Source organism: Pteropus medius, unplaced genomic scaffold (genome assembly GCF_902729225.1).
Source record: "Pteropus medius unplaced genomic scaffold, Ma_sr-lr_union100, whole genome shotgun sequence".
Lineage (NCBI taxonomy): Eukaryota > Metazoa > Chordata > Mammalia > Chiroptera > Pteropodidae > Pteropus > Pteropus medius.
The window spans coordinates 2880270-2890473 of NW_024346771.1; the positions used below are offsets into that span (position 1 = coordinate 2880270).

Sequence of the window (10204 nt, forward strand, 5' to 3'; positions counted from 1 at the left end):
ACCATACCAGTTATTTGAACAGCTAGAATTTAATGAAAGGAGTTGGTTAAAGAAATATTGGAGGATTAAAGAACAAAACTGGAAAAATAAATAACAGAATAACTGCAGAAAGCATGTACTGATGCTTGAGCTTTTTGATGCTTGACAAAAAGAAAAGCAGTTTGGATTATTTAATTCTGGAAGTTTGCAGAGGAGATACAGAGAACTGAAGAGGGGTTGCTGTGCTGGTACCTTTGAAGAGGTACATAGAAACTGGTTCATATAACAAACTAGAAATGTGAAACAAACTAGAAATGCTAAGCAATTGTGTCTTCCTGTTGCAGACAAGATGCTGAAAGAAGCAATGACTAAACAAGGAAGAGTACATTCCTTCTCATGCTCCACATTAACAGAAGCTGATAGAATGCCTCCTCAAGAAGGAGAAATGTAGTTTGTTTAAAAACCAGTTTATTACCTAAGTAATATCATTTGAGAATTTATAGTTTGGATAGATAAATAGTGAAATTAAATATCTGTGCAATTCCACTTAGAAAATTTTTTAGTCTTTAAAACAAAATGAGAGATACTTTACATAGTGAATCTAGTAAAATTTATTCTTGATCACAACATATTCCCACAATTTATCAAGCCATTAACTTACTCTCTACTTTTATGCACTGTATATTTAATAACCTATTAAATTACTATTTTTATTTTATTAGAATATTATTTTAACCTATCAAATTAAATTATGTAGTCTAATTTTAGTCACTGTTTTCACTGTTTTCACAAGAATTTATTTTTAGCATATTTACAGAACTTTGTTTTAAAACTTTAATATTTGTATTTTAAAAATATTTATCTGTCATCATTTTCTCATTGCCTCATGGCTTTCTCTTTTTTGATTCTAATTAACATTTAGCTTTGACTCCTATAATTTCTGTTTTTCTCCATTAAAAACTAGAGTGAGTGATTTTATCTTGCCTTCTAAATATATGTTATTAGCTAAATCCATCAGAGGCAACTATAACTTTGTTTTTTTTTATACATCTTTCAAAATATCTCAGAATAAACTTAATGTTGTGCTTACTAGTTTGATGAACTATTTGAAGATTCTCTCCCAAGCCAGAAATAATCTCTTCTGCTTCAGAAATCTCATAAAATTTTTATCTTTACATTTGTAATAGTGTAAACATTTTTCAATCAGATCTAAACTTTATGTTTATATGTTATTCTCTTCTACTCTACTTTTAAATTAGAACAACATCTTCCTGTAAGCACTATTATATGCCAAGTAGTTTTTTAGGTACAAAAAATGTAAATTTGAATAAAAGAGAAAAGTTGTTCTTATGGAATTCAAGATTAACCAAGAGTGACATGTAAATAAAGAATTAAAACAATGTGAAATAAATGCAGTGACAGTAATACAAACAAGATGCAGAGATAGAAAAAGAAAATAGGGATTCATTTAGCTGGGAGTGAATTTTAAAAAATTCCAGTTGCATCTTAAGTGATATTCGAATGGATATAGAAGCAATTGTTGGGATTAGACAGTCAAAGGATGATATTTCATGTAGAAAAGACAGCAAGAGTGAAAATACAGAGATGAGAAAGCTCAAAGCATACTATAGGAACTGTTAGGAGTTCAGTAAAACTTAAGATGAAATGTGAAGGATCATTTAGCAGAAGAGACATAGGCAGTGTTCAAATAGCAGAAGTGCTTGAATGCAATGCAAAAGGTTTTGTGCTACATTCAGTAGGAAGTTCAGAATTAAATTATTGTAAGTATAAGACTCTCACAATCAGTTTTACTTAACTGAGATCACTTAAAGTCTGGTCAATTGGACCAAAGATCAACAGAAGACAGAAATACTTTAGGATACAGGTTAAATGGTTAAAAGCATATAACCTAGTCAAACACTCTTATACAAGATATTGGATTTTGAGAGACACAGAGAGACCCAGACACTTGGAAATAAATCCAGCAGTGGAAGCAACCAATGCCTACTGATGACAATCTGAAGGCTGCCTAGTGTTTTGTGTCAACGGTATAGTGAAGAAAGTAATGACATATTGACTAATAAATTTTTCACTATTCCCGTGGCTGTTCTAATCCTAACCTGTTGTATTCTTGTTTCCAATATTTTCTTCTGTTTTATAAATTAAGTCACTTACTTTCAATAATTTTTTTCTTTAATTTAGCCAGAATTATTTTCTATAGAATCCCAATTGACATTGTATAGACCTAAAGTTGCATTACAGAAGTGGCTATCTTTAACAACATAAAAGGTGACACCAGTTTCAAAATATTCTTACTTTGAAAGTCTAAACATGAACGCAATGTCAGGATATTATAAGATTACCTTGTCGAAAGTAATAGTGGAAAATATACAGATTTGACGTGATAATTTTATTTCAAAACTAGAATTACTGAGTAAATAAAATACATTTTTCGCAAGCTCATATAAACTATATTAGAGTGCTACAATAACATCTCTTTATAACTGCAATGTGATCATTTTTATTAAATATTTTTAATTTTCAGAATGAAAAAATAAAATATGCATTACATTAGCATAAAGAAGGATGCTTTGTATTTCGTAAATCTTCCTAATTTTCCTTCCAATATGCTTTTATGATCTTATTTTGCCTTATGTAGTAACTAGTTTTTATATTCTAATTAATATTGATAAAATACTACTACTAATTTGGTTGAAACATTTGATATTATTATATGTCATAAGAGATGTTTTAGGAGTGTCATTCCTTTTTTTTTTAAGCCTACAGCACCTAGTATTCCAAGGTAGTCTCCCATCCAAGTACTAACCAGGCCCGGCCTGCTTAGCTTCCGAGGTCAGACAAAATCGGGCATGTTCAGAGTGGTATGGTCATAGACAGGAGTGTCATTCATTTTTAAAAAGGCACAATTTACGCACAGCCAAACTCACCCTTTGTAGTGTACACTCCATTGTCTTCTGTCACTATGTTGTCTTCTGGCTTTCAGTTTCTGAGAAGTCTTCTATCTGTAATTCTTAAGTTTGTTTCTCCTTATGTGTCATGTCTTTTATTCTAGTTGCCTTCAAAAAATTTGTTATAATATTTAAGTTTTTTGTTTTAATATTTAAGTTTTATCAGTTTGGATATTATGTATCCAGGTAAGCGTGTGTGTGTGTGTTGTGTTTTGCATTATCCTGTTTGATGTTTTTTTAAACTTCTTGGATCTTTGATTTATTCTTTAAATTCACTTTAGAAAAATCTTAAGCATTATTTTTTGAAAATTTTCTCTACTATTCTTTCTCTCTCTCTCTCTCTCTTTTTTTTTTTGCAATATATGTATTGGGAATGCAAAAATTATTTACCACTTTCCCATAGCCCTTGAATGTGCTGTTCTTTGTTATTGTCTAAAGCTTATATTTTTTCTCTTTTAGTTTGGGTAGTTTCTATTAATTTATTTTTAAGGGCACGAACTTTTTCTTTGATTTTACTAATTCTAATTATGGGAAATTTGACAGCATTTTTTTATATCTGTTACTATGTTCTTCATTTCTATTATTTTAATGTGATTCTTTCCATCTCTCAGCTGAAATTCCCTATGTGTTTCTGCATGGTGTTACCGTTTTTACTTTTACTTTTAACATGCTAATTATGATTATTTTAAATTTTCTATTTGATGGTTGTAATTTCTGAAATATATCTAAATCTCGTTCTATTGATTATCTCTTGACAGTGATTTATTTTCATATCTCATAACTTTTGGTTAAAACTTAAACCTGTTGTGTAGTGCACTAGAGACTGGGGTATATATTATTTGCATCTGGAATTTTTTGCTTAGTTTTAATGTGAGAGGTTGCATCAATCTTATTAGGAATCAATCTGACTTTGGTTTTTGCTGCTGCTATGTTTAATTTCCTTGCACACCATATTTTAAAAAATTTTAGCATTAGTGTGTGAGTTAGTTTACTGAAGACTTTTCACTGAATTTCTGCTTCAACCTCAACTGTAGGTCTTATGTTTGTGTATGCACATCAGAGAGGTCATGTTCTACACTTTTACTTGGCACCAGGACGAAAATGATGTAACTTGTTTCTTAAGACTTGATAACCTGTTGGCATGGGACACAGAGCTGGGAAGAGGTGTTATTTCCTGTTCTTTTATTTTGTTCCATCTTAGGAACATGCTATGTTGCTGAGTGTCATGGGAAGAGTCTTTTAGAGATCTTGTAAACCCCACCCCATGCTATGGACTCTCTGATAATCCAAGGGCATTTTCCTGAAATTTCCTTAGTGACAACAGTTTTCAAGTTTCTATATTCGTTTCTTTCCTTTAGTTCCCAATTAGTAATTGCTCTGTGATGTCAGCTCTCTGATTACTTTAAGTTTTATTGTGAAAAGAGAGGGGGGGACAAAAAGCCTGAGAAAAGGCAGAGGTGATGGAATGGTCTGAGAGGGAGATTATGTTGAGAGTTTAATAACTAAAATGAAGGATATATTATATAAAGCAACTAAAACTTCCTGCCTCTGTGGCTTTTTAATTGATTAGAAGAAGCAAACTGGACTGCTACTGGACCTAGATTTGGCTGTACTGTGTCCCCACAAAAGCTCTTGGGCACCATCTTCACCCAATAATCATTCCTAAGTTGTCTTACAGCATCCCCCTTTCTTTTACATTATGTTTCCCTAGACATGAAGATTTTTCTCCTCATAATTATTTCATCAGAAACAGTAGCGTAGAGAGCAGTGCTCTGTATTAACTTCTAAGTGGTATTTTGCTTGGTTGTCAGAGGGAGTTAGAGACAAGATTTAATTAATTTTGTAAACTTTCATTAAAAACAATTAGTGGCATATAAAAAATCAATCAAAATTAGAATTGCACTATTGAGAACTTAATGACAAACAATATTTTTAGTCATTTCTTATTGTCACAAAAGGTGAAAAATTCAAGACAAGAAATGTTATACTGTACACAAGTAAATGAACTCTAACTGAGAAAGTCATAAATGACCAGGAGACATTCATCTCCTAACAGAACTCCTCTCCACCCATAAAGGACCAACTTTAACCTATTTATCTTCTCTTGAGACTATTTATTTATACAGATGACTAGAACAAATTGTCAATCATTATATGTCATTTTGTATTCTCCCAGCATTTTAGTGTAAGCATCAAATTAATTTTGGTAATCGTATAAAATAATCACTAATTTATTTTCTTAGAACAATGCTCCAAGTGAAACAAACTCTGTTTCCATTTCTCTTTTTCTAAGAAAAAGCAATGACAATATACAATAAGAAACTTCTCAAGCATTGCTAAAGTAGTGGACCAATGAAACAAAAGCTGCAATTCTCTGTAGAAGAAAGTAACAAGTTTCTTGTGCTGATAATATTGAATTTATAATTTGAACATATTGATATTTTCTCTTAAAAGTACTTAAGGATTTTCATTAATTATGGCCTCTAGTGTTAGAGCCAGTTTTAGAAGTCTTGCAGGATTTAAAAATATATTAATTTTATTTTTGAATAGAATAAATTAGTATCTGCACAAGGCTCTAGGTAGCTATCATTGGGCTTGTTAAAATCAAGGTGATGCCCACCCACTCTTTGAAAGTGAAGAGGCAACTCTTTGGGGTTATTCTTTCCTTGTGTATGTTTGCAGTTAAATAACTCTATAATGAGTTCCTATAGGATCTAAGAAGTCCAACAGCATTTTTTCATTTTCGATCTTCATCTCCTTCACTTCAAACTGTCAATGTTTCTGCTTATGTAAGCCCATAATTTCTATATAAATCTATAGCCCAGTCACACACTGGTGCTCTCTTCTTAATATGCTTCATTATTTTTTGTAATATGAACAAGCTGAGAAGTTTCCAAACCTTTAAGTTCTAGTTCCTTTTTGTTTAACAATTCCTTCTCCAATTCATTTCTCTCCTCGCATTTTGGCATAAACAGTCAGGAGAAACTAAGCCGCTCTCTCAACATTTTGCTTAAAAATACCCTCAGCTAAATTTTCAATTTCATTTGTAAGTTTACCTTTCACAAAAAAAACTAAAACATGGATACAGTGCAGCCAGTTTCTTTGCCACTTTATAACAAAGATTGCATTTCCTATATTTTCTAGACATTTCCTCATTCCTGTCTGAAACTGAACCACAGTAGCTTTTAACATCCATATTTCTACCAACTTTCTCTTCAATAGTATTTCTGTATACTCTAAGAAAATGGAAGGTATCTCTCCAGCTTTCTTCTTTTTTTCTCCTAGCTTTTCACCAGAATCACCTTTAACACTTCTATTTCTAGCTTGCAGCTCAAAACTCTTTCAGACTTTCACCATCCAGTTCTAAAACTGTTTCCAATTTTTTAGTTATTTATTACAGTAGCATCCCACTTCTCAGTAACAAAATCTACCTTAGTCATCTTGGGCTCCCACAACAAAATGTCATAGACTAGGTGGCTTACACAACAAAGTTTATTCTCTCACAATTCTGCTAGCTGGGGAGTCCAAAATAAAGATTTGGCAGGTTTCTGTTGCTGATGAGAGTTCTATTAGTGATTTGTAGACGGCTACTTACTCTGCGAGCTCATACGGCCTTTCTTGATGCATTTTAGCGGAGAGAGTGAGCAAGCTCTCTCATGCCTCTCTTATAAGGGCACTAATCCCATCATGAGTTAACACTCTCATTACTTCATCTGAGTCTAAATACCTCCCAAAGGACTCATCTCCAAATGCCATGCCATTAATTTTTACTGGTTCAACATATGAATTTTCGAGGGACAAAAATATTTAGTTCAGAACAAGCAGTAAGGAAAAGACCAATAACATAATAAAAAAATTATTGAAGAATGTCCATGCATAATTCTCAGAAAAAAATACCAAAGGCTCTAACACATATGAGAAGGTAAGCCACTATATTGTAATAAAAAAAAAATACTGAAATAATGTTTTCTATTTTGATGATTGGACAAATCCAAAATATTAATAACAGTCTATGTTCATGAGGTTGATAAGAAATAGCAACTCTTATATTACCAGAGAAAGTATAAATTGATACAACCTCTCTAGAGAAATTTGGTGTTGTCTAACAAAATAAAAATACATATATCCATAGACCCAGATATTTATCCTGCAAATAAAATTACATACCTGAGGAAAGTTCTGACAGAATTGTATATAATGACAAAAGATTAGGAACACCCTAAATGCTCGTTAATAGGGAACACTTTAAACGATTACAAGTACAACCTTCAATGGAATACTATCAAAAGAATGACACAGTTCTCTATATACTGACATGGAAAGATATATAAGATATACACAGTAAAAAAATGCAGTATAGTGTATATAATATACTGTATTTTGTGTAAATTGAGGGAAATATAGATATATATTTGTATTTGCTTGATTATGCTTAAGAAAGAGGAATCATAAATAAGAAAATAACAACGATTCTTATGTCCTAAGTGAAAGGTTGGTGTTAGAAATAAGTGAATAAGGAACAAGATGAGAGGAAATCTTTTGACTATGTACTCTTTATGTATTTTTTTGTCTTTGACCATTTGAGTATGTAGCGTATCCAAAATGAAATTGAAACTCACTTTATAAATGCTTTTGACTTTGTAGAAAGGACCTAGAAAAAAATCTATTTATAAAGACTAAAAATAATGTAAATCTTAAAAATAAGTAAATAAAATATATACTGGATAAGATTTGTAAAGTCACTGCACTAAAGGTTTTAGAATAATGTGTTATATAAAAAAAATTCATATTTAAAATAAAAATTTTACAATTACTAGTTTATTTGTATACAGGAATGCAATAGATTTCAAATATTAATTTTGTATCTTGCAACTTTACTAAATTTATTAGTTTTAATAGTTCTTTTGGTGGAGTCTTTAGGGCTTTCTATGTACGTTACCATGTCATCTCCAAATAGTGAAAATTTTACTTCTTCCTTTCCAGTTTGGATACCTTTTATTTATTTATTTTTGTCCAATTACTGTGGCTAGATCTTTTAATACTATATTGAATAAGAACGATGAGAGTGGGCATCCTTGTCTTGTTCCTGATCTTAGAAAGTTTTCAGCTTTTTGCCTAGTATAATGTTAGCTGTAGGTTTGTCATGTATGGCCTTTATTATGTTGCGATATGTTTCTTCTATACCTACCTTATTGAGAGTTTTTATGATAAATGGATGTTGTGTTTTGTCAAATGCTTTTTCTGCATGTATTAAGATGATCATATGGTATTTTCTATCCTTTACTTTGTTTGTGGTATATCACATTGATTGATTAGTAGATATTAAATCATACTAATACCCTTGCAATAAATCTCACACTTGATCATAGTGTATAATCTTGTTAATGTACTGCTGAAATCAGCTGGCTAATATTTTGTTAAGAATTTTTCATCTTTATTCATCAGGAAAATTGGTCTGTAATTAACTTTCTTTCTTTCTTTCTTTCTTTCTTTCTTTCTTTCTTTCTTTCTCTCTCTCTCTCTCTCTCTCTCTTTCTCTCTCTCTCTCTCTCTCTCGTAGTATTTTTGTCTAATTTTGGTATCAGCATAATTCTGGCCTTATAGAATGAGTTTGAAAGCTTTTACTTGTCTTCAATTTTTCGAAATAATTTGAGAAAGATAAGTGTTAATTCTTCTCTGAATGGAGAGTAGAATTCACCCATGAATCTGTATGATTCTAGACTTGTTTGTTGTGAGTTTTTTGATTACTAATTCAATTTTTTTTGAGTGTGTGTGAATCTTTTTAAATTTTTTATTTTCAGTTAGAGTTGATATTCAATATTATTTTATATTAATTTCAGGTGTATAGCACAATGGTTAGACATTTATATAATTTATAAAGTGTTCCCCTTGATCAGTACCCACCTGACAATATACTTAATTACTATAATATGTTGACCATATTGCCTATGCTGTATGTCACATCTCCATACCTATTTTGTAACAATCAATTTGTACTTCTTAACCTCTTCATATTTTTCGCCCAGCCCACCAATCCTCTTCCCATCTGGCAACCATCAGTTTGTTTTCCATATCTGAGTCTGTTTCTGTGTTCTTTGTTTATTTTTTCTTTAGATTTTCTAATTCTATGAATTAGAAAAGTAATCTATAGATTACTTTGGATAGTAAGGACATTTTATTAATGTTAATTCTTCCTATCCATGAGCACAGTATATGCTTCCATTTATTTGTATTTTTCTTCAATTTCTTTCATCGATGACATAATTTTTCAGCTATAGATCTTTTATCTTTTTGGTTAAATTGATTTCTTGTTTGTTTGTTTGTTTTTTGATATAATTATAAATGGAATTGTTTTCTTAATTTCTTTTCCTAATAGGTCATCATTTGTATATAAAAATGCAACCAGCTTATAATCATATGAGGGAATCCCTTGTATGTAACTAGATGTTTGTCTATTGCTTCTTTTAAAATTCTTTATTTAATCTTTAACTTTTATTATTTTAATTATAATTTAGGTGTGGGCCTCTTTGGATTCATCTTGTTTACATTATATGTGTATAGAATAAATAATGATACATCTCTATAATTAAAAATGATTATTACTATAAAATAAATTATTGTATGAAGTAAGAATATTTGGGAGGATCAAAATTTGCAAATTTTCTGTGAATGATTTTCTTAAGAAGAAAACACCAGATTAATGAGGGAAGTAAAAACAAGAGAAGTGTCAAGGACATCAATAAAACTTTTAGGCTGCATCACCATGGGAAGAAGAGGCAAAGAACTGAAAAAAGCTAAAAGATGCTAAAAGCTCAAGATAGAAGGATCAAGGACCCCAGACAACAATGGAGCAGAGTCTACCATCCACCACATTAAACTGTAATTGTTAAGATATTGAGTTTTTAAAGTGTTTCGCTCCCATCAGTTTTCCTACTCAAACTAAAACAGTGACTTTTTTAAATATAATAATTAAATTAACTGTCAAACAAAAAACTCGATGACTTTTTAAACCAATCCCAGTGAAATAAAAAGATAAGACCACTTTAAAATGCTTTCTCCAGCTTCTTAAGGAAAGGAAATTTTTTTCAACACTTTTTTAATATTTCCATTAGATCTTACCATAATTCAAAACCCATATTTAGTATATAATACTTTATTTATTTGTTGAAATTCAGTCAACATTATTGAGTGACATGGGATCATATTCTAAAGAAAGATTTATACTATAAGCATGTTTTCATAATTTAGACACAAAC

The 10204-nt window shown here is 30.7% G+C and overlaps 1 pseudogene; it reads right to left on the bottom strand.

The window, feature by feature from the left end:
- Positions 1-2757: 2757 nt before the first annotated feature.
- LOC120613887 (uncharacterized) lies at positions 2758-2875 on the bottom strand (annotated as a pseudogene).
- Between the last annotated feature and the right edge of the window lie 7329 nt (positions 2876-10204).